Genomic DNA, 16,570 nt, shown 5'->3' on the forward strand with positions numbered 1-16,570 from the left:
TACCATGTACCGGCCCACTTCCCTTAAATGGCAGTCATACAGTCGGTTGCACTACAGATACGGAACGCTAACGATACTACATATGATTAAGGTAATTTTTACAACGGAAACGTTCGCATAGCAAATGCTATCATTAGTTCTTCGGCTGCTTTTCCGTAGATAGCCCAAATTAAATTGATAATATGCTGAGTGTACTGCGACGGTTCATGAACACTCGTTACATAGTTTACATAATAATATGGTAACGTAGTACTCTAGCATTAGCACATTGTAGTGGATATGTACCGTAGTCAACTGGTCACTTTTAGTGCCATTAGCATAGTAAAGTTTTTCACAAAAAGAGTCAGATTGCAGTTTTGAAGTGCCATTAGCCAAATTACGACGTGGACTGTAGTGACAACACTGTTTCGTTGTGAACTCACTGAACTGTAGATAGTGGCAATAACGTTCGCCTATAGTTTATTTTGGCAGTCATTACAAAATTTTAATGATGATAAAGTTAAACGATGAGTGTAAGGTACATTCTGTAGCTAGCAGTTTGTAGGATGCGAAGGCTTGGTGTTTATCAGTCGTTAAATGACTCCAGCACTACAGCAATACCTCAGTAAAATCATATTATTTGTTGTTTATAGGATGGGAACTACTCTAGTCAATATTCGTTTACTGAACATAAATTTTGAAATTTGCTTTGTCGGTTTCGCTGTTACCGTTACGCGTTGGCCTGCCCGTGTGTACATTTAGCGGTGTATTTTTGCAGTCATTTGTTTGCATAAGTACTGCGCCTGAAACCTTGTCACATTCCCCAGATCGTAAAACAGTGGATGATGTGTGTTTGCAGTTTCTTGTCTCCGTTTACACTTACGATTACAACTGTACCGTAATTTTAGTTCTGTTGTAGTTTATATTCTTTATTATATACGCGGGCTGCCTTGGTCAGCCGCGTTCAACCTATTCGCCAGACAGGCGCGGTTACGGAAGAACCGAAAATTTAGTTCATTTACTGAGTCGCATCCCTCTACCACTCATTACTGGTTATTACTGAAGTTGCAGATATTAGAATTGAAATGATTCGGTAGAACTGGTTCGTAGTCGCACAGTAGCTCGAATCGTACCTTTTACATATTATTATATTATTAGAAGGAAATCTTGTACCGCAGTAAAACATAAACGGGTCTAAAACCATTTTACGAAAACATATACAATACGCAACAAAATTCACGAGACCTCTTCAAAAATTGATCACGTCGAATTAATTTTATTGGAGCCGTTTCGTAGCTGCACTAAATTTAATATGCTAAAATTCCACTGCAGTAGAGGATACCGTACAAATGGTGTAATTCCCATAGTGGATTCTGCATTGGGGTCGGGCGATACTGTAATAGAACAGAAATTACAGTGTGTAATGTGCTGATTCGATGTCGTTTTGAAATTGTGGTCTCTTATTTGCGCTAATAAGCGCATATATATGCGCTGCCGGAAAAAAAATCTACCGCTAAAACGAAGAAGTTCTGCGAGAGAACTCCGTGAACATTTTTCTACACAGATGATTAGGGACGCACTAGGGGAATATTTCGTACAGCGCCTGCTCGTACAAGTTCGGACTACTGCACTTACATGCAAATGCCATGCCATGCACTGGCATGCAGTGCAGCGTTAACACCCACGCATTGAGCGAGCGTTGACACACAGCCACACACTCGTTCTAACAAACGTGGAAGTTTCAACGTCTGCACAACTGATATTCTGAGTTGAAATTGGATGTACTGCTATCAGTGCTATGGCACAAGTGTAGAACGTACTCCTGACATTCGACGCAGGACCTCCTTTTACGGACATTGTCGAGTCTCGTACTTGTGCAAGGTGAGTTTCAAGTTTTTTTGTAGTCGTAGAACGAAACTGCAGCCTACATGGCCTACATGTTTGGACGGGCAGATTACTGGAGCCATAACGCATTGCTGAGTCGCGTCTCTTTTTTAGGTGATATCCCGTCTGCGGACCTCCGCACAGGCTTTCTCATTCCACAACGTGGCGCCATCCAGATCAAGAAATAAAAAATCGGAAATGAAATGAAAGAGCAACACTAAATAGTCAAATAACAAAAACCACCATCAAAATCATAGATTTTTACTGCTGTTCAAATGCTGCGCTATTTGATTATTAATTCCACGATTGGGTAGCCTTGTACCAATCGGCGCATTTGCTATCGTTACGCCTAGTGGTTTCACGCAATTGTGGTTGGGTGAAACCGGCCACTCACAGAACGGATAGACGCTCGACAAGCCAATGCAAGAGCGGACATACTAACGCGCTCCGTTGATATGACGAGTTATACCAACGCAACACGCTACGAGCCTATTTTTCCGGGAGGGTATATTACCTAGTATCTGCTAACAACCAAATGGTTTTACACACATTAGCTTCAGGTTTCACCGATTTATTCGGTCGTATATGAATGTTTCTTTAATAACGCTATATTATAACATGGACGTTTTCTTTCGCAGGACTGTTAAGTAGTGGCGACTGTGATAAGGGTGCGAGTGATTGGGGGTACGACAACGATGCAGGTTGGTGAAAACCAATTCTGTTTCTTTGGTTCTTATGTTCTGACTTATCACCGTGGACTATGAAAGAGTCCAGGACGGTAGCCCAGACTGACAGGACTCCGTGGAGTGTAATACGTGACGTTTTAGGGAAGAAATGCACAACGCACGATATCCAGTCTACGTAGTACACTTTATTAACGTTCTCAATCGTGAAAACCAACACACTGACGTTCAATGCTCAGTGAGCTAACGTCTACCAGAAATCTCACATGTAGACTGCACGGCGCAGAGTGAACATAGTGAACAGCAGCCGTCAGCCAATCAAAAGAGAGCCACGCCACAGACGGTAATTCCATGGGGAATCCCCAGTGCGTAGTGCAACGAAGCACTCCCCCAACTCCAGTAGCGTCACTAAGGTGGACGCAGGGGAGCCATCGCCTCACATGCCTCTGGGTGGGAGGCTGAGCTCCGTCGAAGCTAATTCCATTCCATCTCGCTCCGATCGGTGGTCTGTGCGCGCGCTCGTAAACAAAAACAACATCAAATTCTCTCTATTCCTTCTTATCACATAATTCCAAATGCACAATGTGAATTAAAGAGATCTGTATAAAAATACTATTCCATATAAACAGATCAACAGTTATAACAGATCAACAGAAGCAGTTAAATGTAACATGTAGACTAGGATCCTCCATTGACTCGCGTAGGTCACTGGTCCTGTCCACCGTTTTCCACATCTCTTTGGCCCATTCCGCTCCATCTTGAGCAACTTCGCTCCGCTTGAGCATCTCTGCGCATCTTCGTGCGACTTTTCATCACATCAGCTTTTAGGGATAAGGTGCGTATCGAATGTACGTCTTAGGAACACTGCTTCAGTTTTGGAATAGATGCGTATCAATTGTACGACTTCATAATGAGATCCGGTTAAGTCATGGAGGGACATCATGTAGACAAGCGAAGTTCGCTTCCTCCCTAGTAAGATCATCTTTCTGATCATGGATGTGCGACAACATCTGGTAAGGTTAATTCGGCATAGGCCATGGAGGAACTTAGCCATTTTTCATCGGCTTTCAAGCTCATCTCAGCTTGCCTCCCTGGTAAAGTTCATCTTGTCGCACAATCCATCTCTTCCGCCTTATTTAGAGAGCCGGCCGAGTGTACCGTAGCTACTCTGAACTAAGATGAGTCGATATATAGGGATGCCGACATAAGCCGTAACAACTCCTATCAGATCGGTTTTTACTGATCCATCATCTCGTTCGACCCATCTCCATCGTCTCTGTCTCGCGGTGGACGTTTCCGAGTTGAGCCCGGCTGATTTCTGTCGGAAGTCCGATCAACTGGTGCAGCTAATCCGGCTGGTACGTCCTCGTCCGCTTGAACTCGTAAAACGATGTTTCGTGGACCGCGACCTTTCCCTGGTCGTGAACGTTTGATCGCGTCCAAACGGTGTCGTGCGTCATTTTCTTCACGTTGCAAGTTTCGATTTTGAGGATCTTCGGCCAACCGTTGTCGGGCATCCTCGTACTGATTCCGGATGTTCTGATTTCGAGCAGCACGTCTGCCCGGTGTATTCGGAACATGAGAAGTGGTCGGATTTTTCGATCCTTTCCATACCAGGTGATCTTCAATATATTCATGGACTCGATCTTGCGGCTCGATATACGGCGTGTCCATAGTATCTCGGATTCGATTGATTCTTTCCTGGTATTGCGCTTCATGTATTTCATGGAGATTACAATCATCAAATCGCTTTTTGCAGATCGCCAATCCGTCCTTCGCTTTACGTGCGATCTCCTGATGTCTCGACGGCATTCCTAATTTAGCAACCTTTTCCCGGTACACAGACGGAACTTTCCCCTTCGTAAAGTCCGAAAACAGCTGATTCTGTGTCGGAAAATGGCCCAATCTCGCAGCAAAGACCTTCTGATCGAAAACTCGCGATTTGTAGTCGGTAGGGTCAACCGTCAGTCCAATGGCTGCTCGTGCCGCAAGTACCTTGAATGCCGGATTCACGTTACGTAGCACAAATTGTGCCACATATAGACTTCGCTCCTTAATTTCTTGGTAACGGAACTGTGTGAGTCCCGTATTGTCGATTGTATCCAATGGGACTTCCCATAAGCTCAAGTCGAGGAGACTCGGTAAGCCACATTGTCGGATTGGTGTGTAACACACCATCGCAGATTCGGTGGTGATCTCCAGGCGACCGAGGTTGCTCTCTCTGAGATCCGTTTCGTAATTAGAATCCCGTAGAAATTCACGAAGATTATGGAGCTGCGCATGTATCATCACTGACTGCTCCGATTCGATTTCCAATCCGAAGTAGCGACAGATTTCAGCTCGCTGAATTTCGATGTCGTCCATATCATACATTTTGCTAATCAGCCTTCGACGCGAGTTATCAAACCGAGAGTGATCTCTCTGGCGACCGTCTTCACGTCGTCGATCAGGTCGTTCCTGTTGACGGTGGCGTTCAGGCTGACATCGGTTTTCCGGTTCCTTTTGCGATTCGTGAGGGCCTTCTGCTCACGTCGCGCCGATGTCGATGGTTCAAGATCGCGGTCTAATACTACGTTCCGTTTGTGAACGATACTTTCAGATGATAATTCCATCGGTTCATCATCATCCATCGTTACAACCAATGGTTCTACCATATGGACCACTGATTTCACTTTCAGCTGTTTCGGTGGAGTATCATAACGTTCTCCACTCGAAGTTCGTTTATGATTGATCGGGAAACCTGCGAAATAATTCATATCATCCTGCCATCCCTTGTCGTATGGACTGCGACTGCGGGCAGGTGCCGCTAAGGTTCCTTCTCGTCGTTCCGGTGTGAACCCTCTGACTTTCGGGTGGCAAAAACCGACTCCCATCGGTACTTGTTGACGTGGTTCCTCTTGGCGCGTTTCATCTCGACGCGGTTCATCTCTTCGTCTGTCGACCGGTTCATGTCGACGATGTGCGCTGGTCTCGATCACTTGATCTCCGTGTCGCACCCAGGATCTGCCGCCACGATAATCATAGTCTCGCGAGCGTGATCTATCATCTCTTTCGTTATGATAGTCACGGGTGCGTTCGCGGGAACGTTCTCTTGACCGTTCATTCCGAGAGTCATAATTTCACTCATGTGAGTACTCTCGTGATCGTTGATGTTCCCGTCTCACTGGTGATCGAGGTCGTTGGAAACCGTCATCGCGCCGAAAACTGTGAAACGCCTTCATAACATCTCGTTCCATTTCATGTGTCTTTCGAACCTCCTCGGTCATCTTTTCGATGAGCATCTTGGTATCGGGTTTAAGTACTTCGCCTCTTTCCAACCTCATCTTTTCTCGTAAGAGGAGTTCGAATGTGCTTGCGCGGATCTTTGACGGTTCCTTAATTAATTCATCGATCTGGAGGAGAATGGCCTTCACTCTAACCTCCGCTTCGGCTGCATTCAATTGAGCCACAGGAATAGGAGCTTTGCCTTGCACCGACCTTTCTCGGTAATCCTGGGCTGCCCGTTGTTCGGCACGTTTCCTATTGGCTATCGTTTCGTCTGCCAGATCTTTCTGCCGTTTTTCCTCCATCATCTTTGCCTGATCCGCTTCGAACTTTTTACGGAAGGCATCACATAGATCATCTTGAGGAGGTTCATAAGTGGCATCCCAACCGATCTCGCCATTCTTAATCGCCTGTCGATATCGATCCTCGATCAACATCTTTTCTCGTGGTGGAACTGTCTTCCATGCCTCTGCTGATGTTATGGCTCGAAAAACATCTTTATTCCCGCGAATAGCTTCGGTGTATGCCACTAAAGTTCGATTTGGTTCTTTGAAGATGCAGAACCAGCACGGGTAATCTCCTTTTTCAACCTTGTTGTTTCTGATACAGTCCGGACATTTAGAATTATAGCCCGTAAACGGATCAATCCACGGTTTTGGTTGGTTTGCGGCAGGTGCGGTCGCAAGTTGAGATCGCGGGGGTGCCGGTTGACTTCGCACGTTCGTAGGTGCGACTTGATTCTTCGCTGCTGCCGGTTGACTGCCTTGAGACGCAGGTGCTGCCTGATTTGTGGACGGTACCACCTGACTTCGCGTAGATGTCGGTGCTGCTTGGTTTTTTCCATTTGTGGATCGGGCTTGGTTGCTCGCGGCTGCTGCTGGTGCTGCTTGACTTCTCACCGCCGGTGCCGCCGCTTGAATGTTCGGTTTGGTCGGGCCTTTTTCCGCCATCTTCGGTTTTAATCTGCAATGTTAAGGCATGTCACAATATCATCTCGTAACCATCTCCCGATCATTCTTATCATCTTTTACGCCTATTTTAGGCTATCCCCGTACTGAGCTGAGACCTTCCTAGCTCATAATAACATTTTAACACCGTAACATGGTGACATTTCCATGTCGTCAGTTCTAAGCTCATTCGCCTTTTTGACTGGTGTGGTTATCTCATCTTCTCATCTCGTTTAGCACATTCGCTAAGTCATTTCAACCATCTGTTTCAACGTTTTTCATCTCGGTTATTTCAACTTTTCGCTTTCGTTAAACTGATATGATGCTGTTTCTTCTGTGATATGCGGTGGACCTTCCTGACCGCATATCACGCATCTCGCGTTCACTCTTTTGCTGATGTATCAGCCGACTCTACTGTCTCAGTCGCTGCTGACACCGCATCCCCAGTTTCAGCTGATTTCGTTTGAGCATCGCCAGCTGCGGGCTCGGCGGATGCTGGCTGTTGCGATTCCAAGGTAACTTCCTGGGATGCCGAAATCTTCGCTGAGTCCACGATCTCCTTCTCTGGAGTGTCTTCTGGGAGCTCCTCAGGTTTTGAATAAATACGCTTGCTTTTAATCTCAAGGAGATTATCATCGAGGAGACTTTCCACTGCCTGTCTGATTACATCCCGATCTCTTTCGATGTTGTAAATTCCCAGCTCGTAGTTAACGGCAAAGAAGTTTGATAGGTCATCCCATGTGACTCCCATCGATCCGCCAAGTCTCGGCATTGCCGCATCGGTAATGGCGATTTTCCAATATTTCAGTTCCATCTTCAGCCGAGGGTGAAGCGTTGGTTTTGAGAGGTAATATGACCATCTGTTGGAATCCGAGTAACAAAAGCCCAACTTTCCTTCTTTGTAGGCCCTCTTGGTCATTCTGTCATAGCTCACACCGGATAATTTCAGGACTCGGTTGGCACAGATTGTCGCCTTGAGATCCTTTTGAGTCATCGTCTGGAATGGCTGTTTAGCCAAGATGCTCTTCAGTTCGCACCAAGCGTGGTTCTGATTATCCAGTGGTATTCCGAGCATGTAGTCGCGATCTTCTGACGTCGATTCTTTTTCATCGATTACGAGCTTTGGAATCGAGCTTGATGAGGACTTCGTCGATTTGGGTTCGTTTCTCTGGGTGGGAGCTGAGTCCGTCTCATCATCCTTCGATGTTTCTTCAGCTGCTACTCCCTCTTCTTGGGAGGTTAGATCGGTTTTAGATTTGCCGCCACTAGTTTTTGCCTGCTTTGATGTTGGCAACAGCGATGTCTGTTGTCGACGACGGCGCATTTCTTCTAATTCCGCTTCGGTTTGTGCCGTCAGCTTATCCATGGGAGTTACGGCCTTCGTTTTCTCACCATGTGACTGTTGGCTCGTTGTGGCTGCTTGTCCCGACGTTGTGGGTGCATCTTGTTCTGGTTCATTATCCAATTCGTAATCTAGTCCCATAATGTCGTTCGGCGTTAGCGACTTCTTCAACTTATCTGCCTTGATCTTTTCCCTGGCAGCCCGTTTCTGATCTCCCTTCTGTAAGATCACATTCAGCATGGGAGTTTCTGGATCGTTGCGCTGAGGAATTGGGAGTTTTTCCATCACTTCGCTAGATGAGAAATTACAGTAATCGTGTATTTCCTCCGGTATAAAACCCAACAAGGTATATCTGATCGGAGATCCTTCATAAGCGTTGGTGGTGAGGAGTTTACCCTCTTGAAGCATCTGTGTTAACATCGTCTCATTGCCCGCCTCTATTTCACCAAATCATACCCGATCCACCTTGCCATAATCCATTCATATATTGGCTAATGCGATGTCGGGTAGATCCAACTGGACTTCGCAAGCCTGCTATAGCCACTTCAATCTGCCTCCTCTTATTGGCATGTTCCTCGAACAGCGTTTTGTCGATTCCGCCTGTTCTGATCAACTTCGACTTCAAGCTCCAGTCGAGATGTTTCTTGACCACCCTGCCCGTATTCAGGGCAAAATCAATTATCGTATCCAACTTTGAAGGAGTAAGACGGCGATTGTTATCGTTTAACCAAGTCTTTGCGCGTTGACGGAATCTCACTGTTACTGAGGTGTCACCTCGTGTGCGGAACGTAGACATGATGTAATTTGTAGCCGCGATCAGCTCATCTGGCGTCAACGTGTCATCATCGTCTCCCAATTCTTCGAAATCGGGAAATGGTTTATCGTCCTCTGGTTCAGAGTATTCCAAGTCGCTATTACCCTGTCTTCTGGTATATTGTGCTAGTCCGACTTCATCGATACGTCGAACTGCCGCAGGTTTAGCCTTCTTCTTAGTGCTCTTCTTTTTGGCGCTTTTCTTCTGTTTTTCCAAGGCTGCTTGTTTCTGTTTTTCCAGAGTCGCTTCCAGACTGTTGGGTGCCACCTTCGGCTCTCCCGTCTGACTTCGTGTGGCCCGAATCGGAATGTTGGGCTTCGACTTCGAAGCGACCGTCGATGTACTTAGACGACTTGCCTCTGATGCTGTCGACTCGCGGGATGTATCACGTTTCCCTTTTTCCTTCTGCGCCTTCTCTCTGCGTTCTTTTTGAGTCGACGATGCCATAATCTCTCCCATATTGATCGCCCTCTTTATCGCGATAGATTTCGGTTTTTCTTCCGGCGAGGTTGCCCTGTATAACACTATTGTATAACACCCTTTTTCGGTGTGGTCGTCGACGATTTCAAGCTCTCATCGATTTCGAGGACTTCATCATCCTCTTTTGATTCCTCGCTCACGATCTCTTCATCATCAGATGGGAATCGGTCCTTCCTTTTTCCCGCTTTCTGTTTCTGATCTTTCCGAGATTTCCCTCTCGACTTTTCCGTACCCGTCTTTCCGGGTTTATCAGTCCCTTTGTCTGATTTCTCCGACTTCTTTGATTTTGTGTCAGTTTTAGATGAGCTTGGTTTCGACTCCTCTTTAGACGATTTCGATTTGGATTCGTCCTTGGACGATCTTGGCGCTGGATCATCGTCTTCTGAGTCTTCCTGAACCGTATCCTCCTCATCATCTTCGTCTCCGTCAGTTTCGGATTCCTCAGGTGGGTGACATCGATCGCAGTTCACGTCGTTACATGCCTTGTGATCTGCTCCTTGGATGATCGCGATCGCTCGTTGCATCGATCGTCTCGGGTTATTTTCATCAACTGGTTCGTCTTCCATCTGAGGGGCATTTTCGCCTGATGGAGCGTCTTCGGCTTCCATCTGTTCTTCATATTCACCTTCACCGGCAAGACCTTCCTCTTCTGCCTGTTTGGACTTGACATAAATTTCATGTATTTCGGCCGCTGCCGCGAGATGCTTCTCCGGAGTTTCCATCTCGTAGACCAGCTCGTAACGCGGTGTGTAGACTCTCGTACGAAGTTGGCCATCGTCAGTATATGTAACTGTCACCCTGACATAGGCTTCATCTTCGGCAGCTCGATGACTCATGATGTTCAGAATTCCATTTCTGTTGGCTTGAACATCTTTTTTCTTGTCCTCCGGCAACATATTGTGCAGATTCGCCAGTGCTTTTTCATTCTCCATAATAGCATATTCCCTCTCTTCTTTCGATATAAACCAAGGTGCAAATGGGACGGGATCTCCTGATATAGGATCGACAATTTCGGCGATCATCACAATGGGCAATCCGACCGTACAGTGGAGTCCCAATTTGAAGGCTCGACAGGTCATTTCCTGGTACAAGTAGGTCGTATCATATGCCTCTTTCGGCTTCCTTTTACCATCTGACTCGATCCCCTCTTTCAATCGATGTCGCTCAACTGCTAACATCTCTCCATCGGTTGCGTACATGTACGCAAAGTGGTCGTCGTGTGTTCCCACTCGTATACAGATCCAAGCTCTCTCTTTCACGGCTATTGGCGTGATCAGTTGTCTTAACATCTGAATGAGGATTCGTGGATCCGCGCGATCTTCCTCGCGTCTGATCTTAAGTAGCGCCCCCTGCACCTCATCTCTCGACTGTTTGGTGATCTGGTTTCTGATTTCTGTCGGTGTAGTAGGATGATATGAGGGAATATCCTCTTTCGTGTCCTTATCGATAAGCTGGGCAGTAACCTTGTATGGAAGTCCTTCTGATCTCGAATATGTCGCCGTATATGCCCGGACCTGTGGTATGATCATCGGAGTTCTTGCCGGTGGTGGTGGCAGTTGGGTCAAACTTTTCCCTGCCAGTACAGCGATTTGTTGTTCCTTCGGTGGTTCCTTACTTACCGAGGGTTTCACCGGAACTACCGACGTCTCTTGCGCCTTCGGCGGTGCCTTACTCGCCGTGGACTTCACTGGTACAACCGACATTTCCTGCACCTTCGGCGGTTCCTTACTCGCCGTGGGCTTCACTGGTACCGGCATCTCTTTTTCTTTCGGCGGTTCCTTACTCGCCGTCGACTTTTTAGTCTGATGTCCCTTCTCCGTTGATTTAGGACTTGTCGTCTGCGATCTGTTCCGTTTGACGCTACTACGAGATGAATCTGCCGTTGAACTTTCTCGTGATCTCGCTCTTTGCTCGATAGCTTCGTCAATTCGTTTCTTCTGTTCTTTTAAGTCCGCATCTGTCATCTCTTCAACTAGCTTCGCAGTTGATGTACCAGGTTTAGGTGCGCCGCTCGTCGCAGGTTGCATCTGTGATGGGCCGGCTACAATGGGCTCGGGCTGTGCAACTTCTTTGGGAAACTTTTTGATCCATCTCAGAATCTTTTCAATCATTTCTGGCCACGGCCTGTTTATTAACGCTTGATGATATGTTTTCATCGTGGCAACTCTGATTCCGAGGTCTGTCCGTGCTTCCTGAACCTTCTTTTTCCGATCCTTAAGCACTATGTGTCCCGAGTCGGTTACGGCCATCTGCTCTATCATATATCCGTAGAGGAGTTGCTCATCGTTCACCCTTTCATGCATCCGATAAAAGTCCCGACACAGACGGTTAAAGTTATGAATAGCCCTCCGATCATCTGCGGTGAGCTCTTCCTCCGCTCCTACAATCATGTTGAGCCGATCATCTTCTTCGCTCACGTTCACCGCCAATCTTGGTACATATCTGGAAGGTGAACCTGGAGGACTTATTGTCATCGTTTCCATCTGTGGGCCTAATGGGGGCAACATTCCTCTTGGTCGAGGTGAATTGCGATTTCCATGTCGCGATCTTCCGCCTCTTTGGTTCGGAGATCGTCTGTCGAATCGGTTAAACGGATGAGGTGCCCTCATAGGTGGTGTCTCACTCCGTTCGGGAAACAATGATGGAAAAGATGGTGCTGGCGCCCTTCCGCCGCGCACCGATCCTGGCGGCGATCCGCCAATTGCCCCGCTATGTCGACTGGTGCTGACATTGGGCCTCCGAATCCGTGATGTCGGATAGGCGACGCTGACATTCCGCCAAGTCCCCCATGTCGGACAGGTGTGGATGACATCCGGCCAAATCCACCATGTCCCGTCGGAAAACTGGGTACTGGCGGTGGTCCCATCGGCATTTGCACAGATCCATACATCGGTGGAGTCTGTGTTCCAGGAAACAATTGAAATGGATCGTTTTGTACCGGATATTGAGTTGGTCCGGCCGGATGGCCGTAGGTCAACCAATTCTGTGTACTCTGATAATTCGTAGGGTCCTGGTACGGATAGTATGCCTGAACGCCGGCCGCATAGGGCGGTTGATCGCTCGGTCCCGGTTCGTTCTGCGCCATTCCTGCAGACGATGTGGACTCGTTTCCGTAATAAGTGCCTTGGCTACGATCGCCTTCCATTCTTATCGGCGTCGGTGCTTTTAACGGATTGCCGATGCTTTCCGAGTCGGAATTTTTTTGAATTTTGCCGTTCCAACCTTTCCATTAACTTTTTATTACCTGCTATAACAATGAAACGATATCTGTTAGCCAGTTTACGACGGTTAGCTTTTACACCTCCCCAACTCCTGTGCATGCATCATAAAGCCCCTTTTTAGTATTATTTTGTGTTTTTGCGCCCTTTAGTTATCCGATCAAGGAGTCCCGTATCGGCGGCATCTTCATCAGCTCCTTGTCGCGTTAGGAATTCCGTAGGAGTGGGTTTCGACTTTGTCTTTTTGACCTTCCTTTGCTCGATAGCAGCGGCGATATCGCTTGCCAACTGTGCAGCTGTTGCTCCCACTGCTTCGAGCTGCTGTTGCCTACCAGAGCTTTTCATCTCATGCTCTGTTAGTTCAGTCCCTTTCGACTGATCGGTAGCAGACCCAGCATATCGGTTGGAGTCTTTTTGCGGAGCTCGCTCTGTTACCCCGTCTGCTTCCGTTAAATCCCCGGCCTGTTCGCTCAGCTTGACAGTGACTGCCGTTTCGAAGTCCTTATCCCGTTTCTTCGATCTTCCTCGTTTCTTTTTCTTCATCTCTGTTATGTCCGATGGTTCAGATAGCACTGGGCGTGGTTTGGGACTCTGTTCCAAATGACGGTCTGCTACCTCATCACCTTCCTCTCTGTGTAGCGGAGGTGGTTTGAGAGAAGTGCGCTCTGCTTCGGTCTCCATCTCATCCACTCCGGTAGCAGATCGTGGTTCACGCTCTGGTATTCCTTCTTTATCCTCTCGTTCTTCCGTTAAAGGCGGATGCCATGGCTTTAATCGATCGATGGAGACGACTTTCAAATCAGCTTCTTTTATCGGGTTCATTTCGATGACTTCAACTTCGTTCGGTCGTGGGAAGCTGAGGATTTTCCATACTTTATCGTACTTCTTTTTAAAATCCGATTGCCCTTCCTTTCTCCCTTGTTTTGTATCTTTGGGAAGTCGGATAAGTACGAAGTCGCCGATTTTGAAATTCGGTTCCGATTTCTTCTTGTTATAAATCTCTGCATTCTTCTCATATGCATCTTTTATGTTGCATCTGGCAACTTCCTCAGCGAATATCAAATTCCTTTTCATGGTCTCCACCCATTCGTCTGGAGTACCATAATCGTCTGGTAAGTTCGTTTTTGTCACCACATCCTCTGGCATAGTCATCTCTCTTCCATGTAGCATGAAGTATGCCGAGTAGCCGATTGTGGCATGTATCACTCTGTTCATCCCTGATACCACATACGGGAGGTATTTGCTGAATTTCCGCTCGTTTCCCGCTTTCATATACTGTGCCAGTCCATCTCCAATGATCTGCATCTGCCGTTCGACTTGGCCCTGGCCTTCAGGGTGATATGCCGTTCCGAACGTGTGTTTAATCTTAAACACGTTGGTGACTTTCGATAGAACTTCCGCTGTGAAGTGTCTTCCACGATCCGTATGTAAGATATGCGGTGCTCCATGTACCAATATCACATGTTTTACGAAGACTTTGGCAAATTCCTTCGCTGTAGCCGTCTTCATCGGTACTGCTATCACATATTTCGTCAGCTGGTCAATGAACACCGCGATATACTTGTATCCACGTTTCTTTGTCGGCAATAAGGGTCCTTTAAGATCAGCGTATACTCGGAAGAAAGGATGTCCCACTTTGATCTCTTGCAGTTTTCCAGGTGGACATTTCCTTGGTGTCTTGGTGAACTGACATCCTTGACATGCGAGTATATAATTCTTGACGTCCGTACTCATTCTGTCCCAATAGTAGCGCAGTCTTATCGCTGCTAGCGTCTTTTCATATCCAAGATGACCTGCTGCTTTCTCATCATGCAGCGCATGGATGATCGCTCGTCTCATCGACAGTGGTACGACGTATGACCTTTCTAATCTCCCTTTGTTATCTTTTATTCGGTACAAGATTCCGTCCCACAGCTGATAGTGTACTTCGAACTTCGATCTCGTTTGGGCGTCTGCTAAATGTTCTAGTTCATCGATGATCATTGCAAGGTGGGGATCTTTTAACTGCTTATTTCGGAGCTGCAAGTTCGAATCATCCTCTTCTTCCTCATCTCCTTGCAAGTTGACGATGCGAACAGTTGCGGTGTTGAGATCGTTCCAGTCCGTGATGACTTTGCATCGCGGTAACGGTTTATGTCGGTTATCCTTCTTTTTAGGGAATCTCAGCAGCTTGATCGGGCATTCATTTAAAGCTCGTATACGGTTAACGTTAATCGTTGATTGAGCCGGCTCATTCGCCGTAGCCGGATCATCTTTTATCCGCTTCTCTCGCTCGTCGACCATCTGTACGAACAGCTGCCACACTTCAACTGCCGGTTCTTTTATGTCATACTCTTTCTTTATATCTTCAAAGTTCGGAATCTCATCAAATTCTTCATCGTGGCATGTCGGGCCTTCGATTGGTGCCCTCGATAATGCATCCGCGTTATCGCAGTACTTTCCCGGTTTGTACTCGATCTTGAACTGATGGCCTTGTAATGCCATTGCCCATCTCGTAAGTCGCGGATTCATGCCAACTTTGTTCGTTTCCGATCTCAGCAAATTTGTCAATGCTTGATGATCTGTTCGTACGGTGAACTCGGAGTAATCGATGTATGATTTGAACTTCCTGACGGCGAACACGACCGCCAAACACTCCCATTCAGTTACACCGTAATTCCGTTCAGCTCCGTGTAAGACGCGGCTCGCATAGGCAATTGGATGACCTTCTTGTGATAGTACTGCTCCAATTCCTTCTTTGCTCGCGTCGCATTCGATTACTGTTGGCTTAGCTGGATCGAATTTCGCTAAGTCTGGACCTTCACATAGCAACTTTTTCAAATTATCAAACTCCTTCGTATGAACTTCTGTCCAGTCTTTTCGCACGTGTTTATCGTTTCTCAGCAGCTCATATAAGTGACAGGTCTGCTGCGCATATCCAGCTATGAATTTTCGATAATAGTTTGCAAGTCCCAGAAACGATCTCAGCTGCCGTTCAGTCTGAGGTCGTTTGAACTCGGATACTGCGGTGATCTTTTCGGGATCCATGCGAACTCCATCTTCGCTGAGTATATGGCCTAAAAATCCCATCTGCCGCATTCCGAATTCACACTTCGTCGGTTTAATGGTGAAACCTGCTTCGACCAAACTCTGAAGGACATTCCTCATATTCTGCAGGAAAATTTCCCAAGTTTTTTCAGCGAAAATGACATAATCGATGTATCCAAAGACGCAGCCCTTTCGCTTTGCCTTGGATAGGACTTTGTCCATGCACAGTTGAAATGTCGCGGGTCCATTGCATACTCCAAATGGCATCCTCTTAAATCGATACATGCCATCTTGCGTTACGAAAGTCGTTTTGTTAATTGACTCCGGATCCATCGGTATCTGCCAGAATCCACTTTGCAGATCCATTTTCCCGTAATACTTGTTGCCTGCACATGCATCTAGCAACTCATCTGGATTCGGTAACGGGTAATTGTTTTTCTTCGTTAACTTATTCAGCATGATGTAGTTGACGCAGAATCTTGTGCCCATTGTCCCGTCACCGTTCTTTTTCACAGCCAGCACGACTGGAAAACTCCAATCGGCATCTGATGGCTCGATGACGTCCTGCGCCAGCATCTCTTCGATGTGCTTTGTTATGAACTCGCGACCTGTCCAGCTCGTTCTGGCGGGATTGCATTTTACTGGTTTCGCATCTCCCGTGTCAATTACATGGGTGATCCCTTTTACATCGCCGTACGGTTTTTTCGATGTGGGAAGCACCTTCCAGAACTCCCAGAATGCATTATACACATCGTTTTTCTGAGCTTGTGTGAGATCAGGTCCGAGTTTCAAATTTCCGATGATTTTTGTCAGCTCGGCTTTCGTTGTATCATCCACTTCGGGATCAAAAAGCACGTTCTTTACTGTGCCACTATTGATCTGGACGTTCTCCATATGATCGTATGGCTCAACATAGCCAAGGAACTGACCCT

This window comes from Paramacrobiotus metropolitanus, unplaced genomic scaffold (assembly GCF_019649055.1).
Source record: "Paramacrobiotus metropolitanus isolate TYO unplaced genomic scaffold, Prichtersi_v1.0 Parri_scaffold0000001, whole genome shotgun sequence".
NCBI lineage: Eukaryota > Metazoa > Tardigrada > Eutardigrada > Parachela > Macrobiotidae > Paramacrobiotus > Paramacrobiotus metropolitanus.